This window comes from Adiantum capillus-veneris, chromosome 10, assembly GCF_014529385.1.
Source record: "Adiantum capillus-veneris isolate H3 chromosome 10, ASM1452938v2, whole genome shotgun sequence".
Classification (NCBI taxonomy): domain Eukaryota; kingdom Viridiplantae; phylum Streptophyta; class Polypodiopsida; order Polypodiales; family Pteridaceae; genus Adiantum; species Adiantum capillus-veneris.
Window position 1 is genome coordinate 2,955,186 of NC_140940.1, and position 12,676 is coordinate 2,967,861.

Genomic DNA, 12,676 nt, shown 5'->3' on the forward strand with positions numbered 1-12,676 from the left:
AAGGGACAGAAGCAATGGCTGACGCGGAAGGCCACAAGGTATCGACTCATCAATGAAGGTTTGTACTATAAGGGTAAGGACCAAATACTCAGGAAGGTCCCTCTCTCTCAGGAAATCACGGGAGTAATTGCTAGCTGTCACGACGGGGTTTGTGGTGGTCACTTTGCCCTAGACATAACAAGTAGGAAAATCTTGCAGGCAGGCTTCATATGGCCTAGCCTCAACCGTGATGTACACCACTGGTGCAAAACATGTAAGTTGTGTCAAAAGGCCGGCACTAGGTCACTTATGCCTGAACCACAGACACCTATTCTCTCATATGGCCCATTTGAAAAATGGGGTATCGATGCCATTGGGCCATTACCTAGGGCCAACTCAGGAAAATTCTACATTATCATGGGGGTCGACTACATGACTAGATGGGCAGAGGCTACAGCCACCACTAGAATCACAGCGATAGAGGTAGCTAAATTTATCTACGAGCACATATGCTGTAGGTTTGGCACACCTTTAGAGATCATCTCTAATAGAGGGCCAGGTTTCAGAGCAGACTTGGTAGGAGGATTAATGCAGAAACTGGGCATTACAAGGAGGCACTCTTCACCATATTACCCTCAATGTAATGGCCTAGTTGAAAAGGTAAATGGAATGGTTTCTAAAATTATTACCAAGCAGGTAAACAATCATCCTGGAGACTGGGATAAGTATCTACTACCAGCTTTATGGGCCTACAAAATTTCATTTCGTACATCCTTTGGATTCACACCGTATCATCTAGTATTTGGTAAGGAAGCAATCTTGCCCATTGAAGTGCAACTACAAAGTCTCAGAGTAATGGCAAGCCAGCTTCAACAGCCCAACATGCATTTGAGAGATCACATCATCAACTTGGAAAGACTGCAGCTGGACAGAGAAGAAGCAATAAATTATTATGCAGCACAAGCAGAGCATAGACGGCTTAGCTTTAACGAGCATCTCCGGAAAAAAGAATTGAAGAAAGGAATGTTGGTGCTCCGCTACGACAATCGCTTCGACACGCGCAAGGATAAGAAACTCCTACTCCGATGGGAAGGTCCTTTCATCGTCAGGAAAAAGTATGCCAATGGAAGCTACCAGCTTATGGAGGCTGATGGAAAACTTCATAAAACCAGGGTAAATGGTTGGCGACTTAAACCTTATTTTCTTTGATTTGACCAGGCTCCACCTATTGACATTCCAGATGAGGACACACCATCAGCCGCCACCTCCGACGATAATGATCAAACAGATGAGCTAGAGACATGAATGCCTCTAGCCAAAAGGGGAGGGCTAATGATGGGGGCTTTTCACAAGCCAAGCTCCCATACCCCTCTTCTCTCATCCCTACCCCATGAAAACCCCCTCTTAGGGAGGGAGTGATAAAAGACATTGGAAAAAGTAAGAAAAAAATAAAGTATGATTATGTAAATATATGAGAAAGGTAAAATAGGCCACCTCATGCCTGCGGAGCAACCCATCCCCACCTTGCCTCCTTTTTCTTCACTATTAACCCGCCGTGTGTCCCTTTTCCTCTCCTCCACTCAAAAGGTCAACCCCCTCTCTCTTCCCCTTGTCCTTTCTCCTTTCTCTCTCCCCTCAAGCTACCCCACCTCTCACCAATAATGCATTCTAACTCACCAGTAATGCACCCTAACTCACATGCAACTTACCCTATCTTCCAAAATAGTATACCCCACCCCCCCTTTCTCTCTCCTATCATATCCCATGACCCAAATACCCCCCCCTCTCTCTAAAGGGCGCCATGTCTCTTGTCTTGTAGCTAAATAACCTCCCCCACACTCACACACACTCAGTTTCACTAAAAAAGGTGCCCACAGACCCATCCCCACCCGGTGGTTACCTGATTTTTCTTGTGTTCACACACATCTGCACACAGATTCACCTCTGAACACACTTCTCTCTCTCCCCTTTTGTAATTACTTTATTCTCCATGTCACCTCTCACTTTTTTTCATTAACCCATCTCTCTCTCTTAGTCTCTCTCTCATGAGACTGCTGTTCTGGCACATATACACACAGCCAGACAAGTGGGGCCCACAGTCACATGGCCTATGTAGATAATGATTTCTTCATTTCTAAATTCTAGAATTTCTCCCCCCCCTCCTCCCCTATATAAAGAGGGGTCACCATCACACAAAAACACACAACATCACCAAAGAACACACTATGCACTGTGTGTGCCTAGTGCACACACACACACCCACACCATCACCATCACCGCAATCACCATGCTTGTCTTGAGCATGACCTCTACACCCTTGGCTATGGAAGATGAAGGGCAACTAAATGAAGGATGATGGCCATAATCCTCGTGCGAGTCTTCGCCATCAACTCCCACCTATCCGCCATGTGCTCTACCACTCTCTCCCTTCTCATTCCCCTACCCTATGCTTCCCATTTCATCGCCTAATTCTCTAAATAAAACTTGAGGTTTTGTGAGTATGTTTTCTTGCAATGTTTTGCTCATGTGAGGTGTGCGGAATCGCCACCTAGTCTTGTGTTTTGGAGTGATCTTGTGTATATGTGAAGGGTGTGCGGATTCGCCATGCTTTTGTGATGCCTAAGTACTAAGCTGCTATACCCCCTCCCTCACTCTCTCACTCTCTCTCTCTCTCTCTCTCTCTCTCACTTGATCTCATTCCCTTTCCTTTTCATCATTACTCCCAAGCATCCATCTCTCTTGGATGAAAACTTTGTTATGGTGGTGTGTTGTTTGCGTCCTAGCCGCTGAAGCTAGGTGGTGCCCCTGTTTGCTTTACTATGACAGGTTCGAGGCGCGCCATTCGGTCCCCGGTGTTTTAGAGGCCGTCGGGGTTCGGGGTTCGCTTTGCTCCCGTCAACACATTGTGTTCATTGACATTAGGAATCTACTCTTTGGATGCAACCATCACGTACAAGAGATCATCAATAGATCTCGATACTGAAGATTCAAAGAATCCCACCAACAAATCGGGAAGGTAAAAGAAGGTGGCGGCTTTAGTGCAAATGTTGTGAAGAAAATGATGACCCACTAATAGCGTACCAATATATTATAGCTCTTGGTTTTGAGATCGTTGTGATTCTTTGAGATCTATAATCCTTTTATCATCTTTGTAGAGTTCTAGTATCACGAGAAGACTCACAAAATAATTGGGTGGGATGATCAGTCACGAAGTACAATTAGTGTATGTAAAGAGGCCATATTAATTTTTGGACCATACATGAGCTCATACTATGCATGGCTTTTTCCCACCTCGGGCATCTCTGTATTCATAGAAGTAGGTCAATCTTGGAGAAGATGTTTGTGATGATTTTTCTTACACGACCCTGGGATGATATTGTGGAGTATAAATGGCATTATGAATCCTTGTAATTTGGGCTTCAATATCAAAAGCAGGAGTTGACAAGGATCATATGTGGCCTACTGTGGTTTCAAATGCATGAAATTTTTTTGAGGCAGGCACGTATAGAAATTTGGATTGAGAAAAAATATTATTATTTGTAGCAAGCTGTCTAGATCACTCTAGTCTTGGGAAGACTCACTTGCATCTAATATTGTTGTTGTATTTTGGCTCCAAGGAAAGGACAACCCTCATTCTAGGCTTCAATATATGTATCAGAGAAAATTGTGGTCATTTGGCATTTCCCTTACCATTCCACCTACATCCTCACTTACCACCCACTACACTACATTCCTTCAAGCTAGTGGGGCATTTATAAGATATTATAGACACCTATTGGAATTGTGATTGAGAACTAGCACAAAACTCTGTCAGTTGAGCTACTGCTCGATGTTTGGTTGTACATACTTCTTGATTAAAAAACCAAACTAGTTTTAACATTTGACACTTATTTCCTCCCAATTTGCTAAAAAGAAGTAGTGATTGGTGATTAACAAAAATAGACCATTTTAGAGGACTTTTGTATATGAATTATTTGTATTTCAAGCCTCCTAACTAATATGAATGAAGAGGTGCAAGTCTCTTCATCAACTTATATTAGACATGTGATAAACTACATGTGGCTTGCAATTGATCAGAGGTGATGGGAAGTATGTATTATTTCAAAGAAATGTAGTGAGTGCATCATGAAGCACAAAATTGTATTTTACCTCCTTATTCTATGTATAACACAGGTGCATACACACACACACACACACACACAAATGCACATCCATGCACAAATACACATACATACATACATACATATGGACTAATGCTTACATTTGTGTACTAGCATGTCTTTCTATGCAAATTTGAAAGTGTCCAAAAGTAATTAATGAGCTGGCCGGGGTGCATTTTGGATTGCCTATGAAAGAGGGGCAATGAGACAAGGTAGCAAGCATATGGAGTGAATAATTTCCAAGCATGGCCTCTCTTTGTGCAAACAACTATTGGTTTCATGGCCGCCCCAAGAATGAAAATCTTTGCTTCTCCTACTTCCACGCCACCAATCCACATGCAACATGGTTTCCATGGATGCCTCATCCTCCTCCAACCCTTCCTTCCTTGTGGTCATCATCCGCAAGCAATCATCATCAGTGTCAACACCACCAGCTGCAAGCATTACACTGGATGAGCCACCTGAAAAGACAAATTCCAATGCCATTGCAGGGAGGTCTTTAGCACGCTCCGTTGCTACCACTATGGACATGGACACACCTTTGATTCCAAAGGCAACCCCCCCCCCCCCAAAAAAATAAAAAATAAAAAAATCCACAAGACTTGACTTGCTAGTGACTAAAAATATCCAATTATGACTTGCTAGTCTCTATAGCGATAGAGGTAGAGCGGAAAATAATCTCTCTCTCTCTCTCTCTCTCTCTCTCTCTCTCTCTCTCTCTCTCTCTCTCTCTCTCTCTCTCTCTCTCTCTCTCTCTCTCTGTGCAGCCGTTTTTTGACCTAGTAGACAGCAGTCCACTCTTTTGATCATAACTTCTTCATCCGAACTCCGATTTGGGTGATCTATAGCCTCAATCGAAGAGCACAAAGTCCTCTACGCATTGATGTAAAGAGATAAATTTTCAGAGTTATGGAAGGCGTTTCTGTAGCAGCATTTCCGAAGTGAACAGGTTCAACAAAATTGATTCTCTTCTCCTATTTTACATACAATGTCTTCCGGCACTCGCAAGGGTTCTTCTTCTTCAACAAGGTCCACAACCATTGTGGAAAATGATCCAAAATCTCCTAAGTGTGGAGATAGCAACACAACCACCCAACCAACGACATCGGAAACCATGATCATGGCGTACTTGGTATCATTGCAAGAGACCGTAAATAAACAAGGCGAGGACTTACGAGCACTTGCAATGGAGAATGGCACACTAAGGGTACTTGTGGTTGAGAATGAGAATCTCAAGAGGACACTTGAGATGCAAACAACACGTTTGATGCAACTTGAAGAGGAAGTCAAGGAATGTAAACGCTCTCTTGTGGACTTGAATGCTTTGAAGGAGCGGATGAGCAAAGTAGAGCATGACCATGTATTGAAAGAGGAGAAATTTGACACTATGAGCCGGGATGTATGCGACATGAAAAATGTATGCACAAACAAGTCTTGGGCTGATGTATGTGGTAGCAATGTGGTTTCTAATTCCTCACTCATGCAAGCTATGGTTCAAACAAAGAATGTTGAGAATGTGGATGTGGAGGAGTTGAAGGAACGGGAGCGACGTTCCAAGAACATTGTTATTCGTGGAATTCCCGAAGAGAAGTTAGAGACACCTCCTTCTCTTGCCATTGTTATTGAAGATTTTTTCAAAACCCACTTTGGCATGTCCGGAGTTATGGTCTATGGAGCACATAGAGTGGGGAAGCAAGGAGCTCCTCGCTCGGGAGAACGGCCAATTGTATGCACCATGCCGGATGAGACCAAGCGAAAGATTATCCTTGATAATAGTTGGATCTATTTGAGGGATACAAAATGTTTTGTATGTGAAGATCGCACTATTAAGCAACAAAATATGCGTCGCAAGGCATATGAGAAAAAGAATAATAAAAACAAGGAGATCTCTCATGAAGAAAATGTGCCCAAGGAGGAGGCAAGTCTCTCAAGCAAATAGGGATGCGTGACCTATGAGACCGAGTTACAATTGAAAATATGCTTTTGGAATTGTAATGGATACCCATGGAATGCGGGAGTTGGCATTGATGAACTAACAAGCAAAGCCAATGTTGTACTTCTTGTTGAAACTTGGGAGCATGATACACAAAGGATTAACGGCTTGGAGGATTACAATGTACATTCATTGATGTGGTCAAAGAATCTCAAGCAACGAAGAGGACAAGGAGGGTTAGCATGTATGGTTAAGAAAGGATTGGAAGATTTTGTATCAATTGTGAAAGATGACAAGTACAAACGTTATGTATGGCTGAAAATTATGACACCAAAAAGAGCACCCATTTTTGTAGCCGGTTGCTACATTCCTCATCATGATTCTCCCTTTTATGCTTGCATGGATAGAGATCAACCATTTTCTGATTTGGAAGAGGACATTGCTTATTTCAAAGGTGAAGGTGATGTTATTGTATTTGGGGATATGAATGCTCGCACAAAAATATTGCAACATGATACTCAACAATTTGATATGCCATACATTTCAAGGGAGTTGGAGGAAGTTCACTTGTATGATCGTACTTCAATGGATGAGAAAGAGCCGGATCACTATGGAAAGTTACTTTTACACATGTGTAATAGCATGGGTATGCTCATTGCCAATGGTGTATCTTTGTGGAGTGGAACCAATGGATTTACATGTAGAAGACATAATGGGGATAGTGTGATTGACTATATGCTACTCTCTGAAGCCATCATGTATCACATAAAGAGTTTTATGTTTGGTCAATGGACCCCGGAATCCGACCATCGCACCTTATGTATTGACCTTTCATGTGGAGAAGCAACTAAGCATGATAATCTCAGCCAAAGGAAAGAGAAGTTATCACTATGTATGGATTTCAAACGGGCACCAATGTACATTGAAATGGTTGAGCAAAAATTATGGATGACAAAGCTTCAATGTGATGCACCATTGGAAACTAAATGGGAAGCTTTCAAGAAAGCTATTTGTTCTTGTGCGGAAGAATGCTTTGCCATAAAGCATCTCCATGGTATCAACAAAGATAGATCACGCAAAAGGTGGTTTGATAAAGAATGTCAAGATGCTTGAAAGTCCTTGATAAAGCTTGATGCAACTATGGACAAAGACAACTATAAAAGTCATTTGCATACATACAAGGCATTGATTCAAAAGAAGAGAAGAAGATGGGAAGTAAAGCAACAAGAATTTCAAGCCCAAGAAAAGGCACATGCATGTGGAAGATTTTGGAGAAACTTGAGAGGCAAGCGGGTTGAGAATTTTGGTAACTTGAGTCTAGTGGATATGTACACACATTGTAGGCAATTATATGAGCAAGAAAATACTGAAAAAATGCCATTTTATGGTTCACTCCCATGTATGCCGTCTTTTTTTACTATTGAGGATGTATGCGGTGGGCTTGAAAAGTTGGCCACTCGCAAAGCGGGAGATCTTCAAGGTATCAAGCCGGAGATGATCAAATGGACAGGAGATTTTACCCATGAGTGGATGTGTGATATGTTCAACCTTGCACTTCAACATGGTATGCCTTATGATTGGAGTACTAATTGGGTTAAGCCTTTGCATAAAGGAGGGGATGTAAACAATGTAAGCAACTACCGGACTATAATGATTGGGTCTCTTATGGCAAAGTTGTTTGGGTGCATAATGGAGATGAAATTGAGTGATTGGGCTGAAGAGAATGACAAGTGTGCAAAGGGACAAGCGGGTTTTCGTCGATGCCATAGCACCATTGATCATCTTGTCACTCTTCGTGTTCTCATGGAGGAAAGTAGGTTGAAAGGCAAGCGATTGTATTGTTGTTTTGTGGACTTTAAGAAAGCCTTTGATATGATTCCATGTAACAATTTGTGGAGAAGGATGGAAGAACTCCAAGTGCCAAGTGAGTTTATGCTTGCGGTTTCTCGAATCTATGAGAAGGTGATTTGTCAATTGCGCATGGGAAGAGAAATTTCAGAAATTTTTGTAAGCACTATTGGGGTTAAACAAGGATGTCCATTGTCACCAACTCTCTTTGGTCTATGCATCGATCAATTGGAACAAATGGTACTTGACTTTATGCAAGAAGAAGGCATTGAAGAGGTCACTATTTCCAATGCGGTAATCATGCTTTTGTTGTATGCGGATGATGTAGTGCTTCTAGCACACACTTTAGAAGATGCACAAAAGCTTATGGTTGTCCTTGAGAACTTTTGCTTGCATAGTGGGCTAATTGTAAATGAATCCAAAACAAAGGTTATGCTTGTGAAAACCAACCATAAGGAGAAGCCATGCATTGTGTACAACAACGAGACACTTGAAGTTGTTGAGAGCTTTAAGTACCTTGGCCTTGAGGTTCCATCCAATCACAAGTGGCATGAATGTGCTATGCGTCGTTTGGAAGCGGGAAAAAGAGCATATTATGCATTTGAAAACATGTGCAATGCGGGAAACATCAAGTGTTGGGTTCTCAAGAAGTATCTTTTTGATGCATTGGTGACACCGGTTCTTCTTTATGGAGTTGAAGTGTGGGGCGGGAGCATCTCAAAGTCTACTTGGAAAGAGTTTGAGAATGTCCAAAAGCGTTTTCTTACAAACTTTCTCCAAGTTAAGACACAAACACCATATATGCTCCTACTTCTTGAGTCGGGATCTCTTCCAATTGAGGTTATGGGCATGGAAAGGGTTGTGGAGTACATGATAAAGATGTGTCAAAACCCCTCACATCGACTTCCTACAATTGCATGGGAAGCAAGCAAAAAAGTTCAAAAGACGCATAAAAGCAAGATCTTGAGCACGGGATGGATGCAAGACATAAAGAAGTGGTTTGGGAGATGGGATGCATTACACTTGCTACATGATGCTTCAATTTGACTCTCAAGTGAATGAAGCTTTTCTACAACGCCAATGTATTACGGCTTGGGAGAAATCCGGTGGGTCACGCTTCATACATTACACCACCTATATTGCCCCCAACTACAAAACCATGTTCTTCGCTGAGAGAGGAAACCGTACTCACACTTACATGCTTGAGCCTATTCCCTTGTCCGCGATACGCACTATCGCAGCAATTCGGCTTAGCTCCCATTTCCTTCGATGCGAGATAGGGCATTGGGGCAATGGAGAAGAGTCAAATCGATTGTGCACATTATGCTCACTGCAAGTTCGAGAGTCTGAGTACCACACACTACTAGAGTGCTCAGCTTTTGATCACATCCGAACTTGCTTCTCTCACATTTTCAGCCATAACTTAGACCTACACACTTTCCTCTCCCAGCCAAAGTGTGGGCTCTCCATTGCGACTCTCATCACTACAATTTTGGAGCATCGAGAGTCACTCATCAGCCATACACATACTACATCACATGTAACTTTGGTCCCATAGGTCATATTTGACCTCCGAGGACGATAATAAAATCTATCTATCTATCTCTCTCTCTCTCTCTCTCTCTCTCTCTCTCTCTCTCTCTCTCTCTCTCTCTCTCTCTCTCTCTCTCTCTCTCTCTCTCTCTCTCTCTCTCTCTCTCTCTCTCTCTCTCACACACACACACACACACACACACACACACACACAACCTCCAAGTGCCTCAATTTATAAACTAAGAGTGCAAAATGCAGCTAGAATAAGAATAATTTTGTGATGCTACCCCCGTTACCTTGTCAAACAAATGTGTTGCCGAAACTGTTAGTTTTTTATGCATAAACCAAGAGTGCAAAATATGAAGAATTTTGTGATTTTGCCCACATCACCTTGTTGAGAAAATGTGAAATGTCGTTTTGACGTTGTTCAGCATTAGGATGAAGATGTTATGACCAAAATAATCTAGAGACGGCAACACAAAAATGAACCTTAGATAGGACCACAGAGAATGAAGACGATTTTGTAACTTGATTTCCATGAGATTGAGATTGAGAGTGAGAGTGAGATAGCTCGGGGTGGTTGACAGAGGAAGAGCTCTTGGAAAGGAGTATCTTGTCAAAACGAGCTACTATGTGATATGTAACTGATTCTTGTCTAATAACTAGTCTTGCTTGGTGGGCCTTTGCCGTACATAATCTGATAGATATTTGAGTGTAGTTGGTTAGTTGGTTGTGATTGCTGTCCGCTCGGGTTTTCTTGTGGAACACAAGCAAATGAGTAGAACCAAATGATAGGCACCAATAGTAGCTTAGCTTGGAACTTGATGAGCATTGGAAAGAAGAAAGTTGTGTCCCATAGCGCTCCCTATGCAACAAAGTACTACTAAAGAGGGTAATTGAATCAAGCAAAAGGGTTGCAACTTAACCTACTCCTTAATCTACTTTGGTGGTTATTTACACATTGCCATTCAGCCTAGTAATATTGACCATTTAGTCTCTAGACCGTGGTTCTATCTTTGAGACACCCATCTTATTCTCAATCAAGCATAGTTAATTTTCCTTTAATTCTCATAGAACATGTGTGTGTGTGTGTGTGTGTGTGTGTGTGTGTGTGAGTGAGTGAGAGAGAGAGAGAGAGAGAGAATTACATGTTGTCACAATCAGAGAGGTCTTGGCTGTCGATCACAGAACTTGTGCGAAACATATCTCAGGAGGAAAATGTTGGGATAAAGGGTTGTGCTTATGCTACATAATGGTTATGCAGAGGAGAACGTTGGAATGCATTGTTTAAGGTATATTTCCAAACCAAACAAGAACATACGTAGATTGACACCAACTACCTAGGAATAAAGTAAACATGTACAGAGTGCATCGAGTATTCCAATATATACTTTGAATTCCAAAATGTGGAAAAAGAAGTGCGTTTCTATTTGATATATAGATACGATGATGGAGATTGAGCATGCACTGATGAGGAAAACATGTGACTAAACTAAACTTAAGGAATCTTTGAAAAACTCAAAAAATACAGAAAGCATCAATAGACTATAAAAATTGAATTGCACTACCAACCTGGTAATCGTGTACAGCATTGTCGAATTGTACAAGCCGGAGGACAAGGTTTGAGTCAAGCTACATAAAAGCAATGTGAATAGTTAAACATTTTGTTTTGCAGTCAGGCGTAAAGTGAAAATGTTAATTTTATAATGCACGTCATGCAAAAGTGCCATAGAAGAGTATGGTGGAGAGTTGGCACTGTGGTCTCTCCAAAAATTATAAGAAACGGAAGCTGGGCCGTGCCCCATAGCATTTATGTGTTGTGCCAAGCAAATGCATAGACATGGAGAATTGGATGCAGATAATGAACCTCGCAGTGTTGTCGAGCTGGAGTCGTGGAGCTGGAGTCGTGCTTGTGTAGTCGACTCATCCACTATTGTGAGTGTATGCCCTTTTTGTCACACACAAAACAAGAGTTAACACAAATATCACTTCCTTCATCACAAGTGTGTCCTCAGTAGCAATCTACAGTGGCGTTTTGGTATCACACTATGTAGAGCATCCTATACCCTCCTTTCAAAAAAAGCTTTTAGGCCAACCCAAGTAAATATAGTGAGCCACAACTTGCCCTCCACTTGGCTCACTCTTGTGGCGATGAATGTGGAAATTCTTTTATACTTCCCTACTATGTGCCAACCATCGGTGTTCCAAAATAGAATGTCTTGAAGTGCCTTGGTAAAAGAAGCATCAAGCTGTAGAATAGGAGGTTGTAATTGGTTGTCCCTATATCTCCTTTCAAGGAAAAGTTTTGCGCCTTTGTACATGTTGAGGGTGGAAATGCTTCTCTTTGAATGAAGAGAGTGGTAAGAGACCTCTTTCTGAGCAAGGACTTCGCTTGTTGCCTCCATTGTTTGCCAAAATTGGCTCCAAGTAGGCAACCCACTCCAGCTCCTACTCTTGAATCACCCATACCACAAGACAAAGTCTCTTGCTCTCCATCACCTACACCTGTGCCCCTCTTAAGTCTATATTGTGTTTGGATTGATTGTGTGTGGAGACGTGACATCTAATATCATAGTAGTTATCAATTCTTGATATCATGAAGCATTTGGAAAGATAATTGTGTGAGCAACACAAGTAGCTTGAATACTATTTGCTTGCTAAGATGCGAAGAAGTTTGATTTGTAAGGATGTGGAGGAGTTGACTTGAATGGAGGTGGAGTTGGAGGCTAAGTTGCATTTATATGGCCGTATAATCAAAACTATACGTATTATTTGGAATTATACACTGTGTTCCCAAAATATATCAACTAAGCCATGTTATCGGGGAAATGTTTTGATTGAAGGTTTCTTTGATCCAATAAATTTTCGATCGAAGACCTTATTATATATAGGCAAGTTTGATCGAAAGACTGCACATTACTTGGGTTGACTTTGTGTGATTTGACAGCTACAACGACTAGAGCTTGCAAAGCAGGTAAAAATCATTTTTCAAATAATTTTTTTATAACTAACCTTTTTTTTATTTGCTAATTCGTGTTGTTCTAGAGGCTTGCCTCGCACACAGTGATGGCTGATTTTTGAAAATCAAAGAAAAAAAAAGAAAAAAAAACTTATTTTCTTATGCTAGGGCCTTGGCGACACTATTGGAAGGCTCGGCAACGCCTGGTAAACCTCACGACACCTCTACGAGCATGGCACACCCCCCCCCCCCCCTTCGATTGGC